The sequence below is a fragment of the Pavona decussata genome, unplaced genomic scaffold (genome assembly GCF_977016875.1).
Source record: "Pavona decussata unplaced genomic scaffold, jaPavDecu1.1 SCAFFOLD_124, whole genome shotgun sequence".
Taxonomy (NCBI): domain Eukaryota; kingdom Metazoa; phylum Cnidaria; class Anthozoa; order Scleractinia; family Agariciidae; genus Pavona; species Pavona decussata.
The window spans coordinates 2,297,501-2,301,283 of NW_028145538.1; the positions used below are offsets into that span (position 1 = coordinate 2,297,501).

The window sequence follows — 3,783 nt, forward strand, 5'->3', positions numbered from 1 at the left end:
ATTAAGATTTGCGGCATAGCTGTAAACTGTTTGGATTCAAAGAAATAGCATGCATCGACTGGCCGTTTACTGATTTGTTTGGGGCCAATGTTGGGAACTCGGTCGAGGAAATAGGCGGATTTTTTGTTTACCTGCTTAGTTTCATTAGCATACATTAGCAAAGACGACAAAACTAGCCACGATTAAAGGGGCTTGGAAAACTTAACATTTGAAAAAAATTTAAGCGTGGTTTGTTTTTAGCATACAATTAATGAATGGCGGGGTGGTAACTCTTGACACCGCGTCACAAATTTCTTTTTGAATTCCCCAGATTTTGAAAGCTAAGTTTCTCTGCGAGAATTCAAAATACCACATCAATAATTACAACGACTACCAAGATTGAAACGCTCTTTTAGTTCATGGCTTCCATTTTTCCATAGCTTGTTTTGAAATACAGTACACGAAAGCGAAGGCGAAACGTCAAAACACTCTTTCTGATCAGGGAAAACATCCAGATAAGAACATGTAGACAGAGAAGCCAACTTCACTAGATGTACACAGCCATCTGATACTGCTTAACAGGTAAACTACATCAGTATCAGCATCACAATGAACAAATACTGCAGAAGCTTTTCTCCACAAAAGCGGGCGAGGCACTCAATCACTCACTCTTACCAGAGGAAACACCCAGCGGATAAGAACACGCGGAAAAAGCAGTTCGTTAACCGTCGAGACCCGGCTAAAACGCATCATATTACAAATTACAGTACATGTATTTAAAATGAACAAATATGAGTAAAATACTGAAGCCTTCAACACAAACACAATCGCTGGAGTACAGGCAACTAGTTTCGATTCCAAATCGACAAGGCCTTGTTCACTCTAGTGACATTAAAGGACATAAAAACGTGACCAAAATCCTGAATTCAATATTTTGGAATGCCAAAATATTGAATTCAGAATTTTGGCGTTCCAAAATCGTGAATTCAGGATCTTGGCGTTCCAAAATCTTGAACTCAGGATTTTGGCGTTCCAAAATCTTGAATTCGGGATTTTGGCGTTACAAAATATTAAATTCAGAATTTTGGCGTTACAAAATCGTGAATTCAGGATTTTGGCGTTCCAAAATGGTGAATTCAGGATTTTGGAACTAAGTCTTTGTCATAACTCTACGAAAATAACTCTATTGCTAGTCAACCTCTGTCTTTATCTTCCTGCTATATCGTAATCTTGTGATGTTCACACTTGTCACATAAAACATCGACATAAAATTACCTGACGTCCTTGTGTCGTTATGTGCTTAGTCTGTACCTGAGGCTTAAGTGGCTAGTAGTCCGTCCTACGTGCACATATTAGCCCACTAAACAAACTCTACACAAAAGACTGACAACGGTACGTGATGACCGAGGGTAAAGACTTCCGCTGCGGGAAATTCCGGCATTTTTCATCGCATAAAAGGCGCAATTTTATATAACGTTTGACTCAAAATTGTTTGGCTTAAGAGAAGTTCACGAAAAGATATCATTGTAATATCTTAGTAAGTATCCGGGTTTCTTGTTTCAGTGAGATGACTTCCCAAAATGTATATGCCGCAACGTGTAAGTTGTAGCAATGAAAATAGTATCGTTTCGTGCTTTCATGTAGCAAACGCATTTTTTCCCTTTTCTTTCGCTTTATTGTTATTAATTAGGCTTCAAAAAATTGACCGCAAGTTGCAAGTTAAACTATTAACAACACCATTAGCTGTCACGTATGCGTCAATGATACGCACAGAAGTTTCAGTACACGAAAATATTTGGGAAATTCAGTACTTCCAAGCCTTTAAGTCCTGGTTCAAGTCCCGCTTGCTGGCGATGAAGTCGTTGTTGGTAGCCGCGTTCAAATCCTTGTCCGGGCCTGTATTGATCGAAATAGCCACCTTATTTTGCCTGCTTTAAGTTGGTATTTTAACTTCTTATGTTTAATTTACATCATTCCCTTCTAATTTAATTGGAGTGGAGTGCTTGCAAACTTGCTTGGGTAGTTGCAGCACATGAAAGTGTATGAATACACCAATAACACATTTATTTCAATTAATATTTTATATTTGCATGACATTTGAAAACATGCATTTTAAATTCCCTTAAATTTTCCTCCTGTCAATTGGCAAGTCTCTTTGTATGGAACGTCTACAAATTCTACCTGCTACAACAACATTAATAAATAATCAAACTGTTAAAAACCCCCTGTAAATTTCAAAATGGAAGACAAAAAATTTAAAAATGTAAAACGTACAGGAGAGTAAGTAAGAAATACTATAATAAGTAAGATAATTAGTACTGAAACACTCTTCTAAAAGTCCTGTTTTCTACCGTTTTGTGTTATTCAAAATATGATCAATTTTGCTTAATTTACATTCTTTCTACTGAAATACATTTCTTAATGTGCTGACTTTACTTTACTACTTTAAATTAAATCTTGTGTTTGAAGGTAAAGGACTGTGGCTAATAAATGGTTCTTCTATCCAAGCTGTTAGAATCCCCACTTCAGAAATATATTAGCTGCTTTTACTGCGTAACTCATTTACGTGTGTATAAAAAAAACATAAAAAAAAAACTTACCAGTCTTCGCTGCGTCCTTCCTGTTTTTGTTTTTGAGGTCGAGTTAGAAGACTTCTAGGTCCTAGGGAGTCGTCCGAAAAATGAATGCTTAAGCGTTCGAGGAACGAAATTGCGGGAGAGCAATTATGTTGTTAGAAATATCCAAGATTTTTTTCCTGTTTCTGTTGTTGCTCAAATCATTTGAATTTTCTAAACTAAAATCTAGCCGACTTAAAAGTCTGGTTTATTTAGTATAACTAACCCTTCGCGAATAGCATCACCTAGCTGTGGATAAGTGTAATTATATCCGTTATTTATCCCTAAAGTTTCTTATACATATGTGCATATTTTATTGACACATCCTGTCATGAGGTTTTCAGTGATCAAACAAACGATACGTCAGAAAAACTTTATCTCATGTAACCATTAAACCTTCCAATAACAAGAAAATTGCTATAACACAAGTTAGGGGTCTTATTATATAACGTCTTCCTTCCAATACGCCATTTCCGAGTTGCTGTGAAACTCTTTATGAAAGTGAGGCTAAGTCATTCATATTAAAATTAGTTTTTTGTTTTCATATGAATGAAAACTAATTTTCATAATAAAAACTTGGCACTTATCCTCGCTTTCATAATGAAGTTTAAAGCAACTCGGAAATGGCGTATTCTTTGGCTAAAGGAAAATCAAGTGTTATAATTATTAAATTCTCAGCCTCGGATATTGCATTTCTAGCGTTCTGATTGGTTCACTAAATCTCGGTTATCAGCTCATATACCGTAGTTTGACCTTATAGTTTAAAAAGTTTAAAAACTTGCACTAAATGCTTGTCTCAGTGAGGTTGTACCTTGTACACTTGGACTTGCCTGAAGCCGGTTTTAAATCGTCCGCGAGGAATTCAGTTCAGCATAAAAAAAGCCGTCCTTGCCCTGATTCCTTCCTTCGCTCTGCACCACACAGCAAAACATCTGTTCAAATGTGCACAACTATTACGCTTCCCTATGAGCTGGATCTTCAAAAGCACTTGAATGCTAGTCTCAGAAAGGTTATAATTCGTACATTTACCCCTGAACGTTTCTTGAATTTTAGATGTCCAACTGTGTCCGATTTTCTTCGCTTTTGATTTTTCATTCAACTACGTTTGCAAAGAGCTGCGCATGTCATATGATCATTACTTTTCGCGCGCTTTGGTCGGAAGTTGCCTCAACATCCGGTCGTTTTAATT

General features: G+C 36.6%; 1 protein-coding gene across 6 annotated transcripts in view; it reads right to left on the minus strand.

Moving 5' to 3' along the window:
- LOC146469427 (epithelial sodium channel subunit alpha-like) overlaps positions 1-2,858 on the minus strand; it is a 91,241-nt gene extending 88,383 nt beyond the window's left edge. For 2 of the 6 annotated variants that reach the window (XM_085123464.1, XM_085123465.1), the window contains exons 1-3: positions 2,576-2,858; positions 1,791-1,875; positions 1,255-1,339 (exon numbers count right to left, since the gene is read on the minus strand). The gene's annotated coding sequence lies outside the window, so the exon portion shown is untranslated. Of the gene's footprint in view, positions 1-1,254; positions 1,436-1,790; positions 2,200-2,575 lie in introns of those variants that run through there. The other 4 variants (XM_085123466.1, XM_085123468.1, XM_085123469.1 and 1 more) reach the window with 3 other exon arrangements.
- Positions 2,859-3,783: the final 925 nt, after the last annotated feature.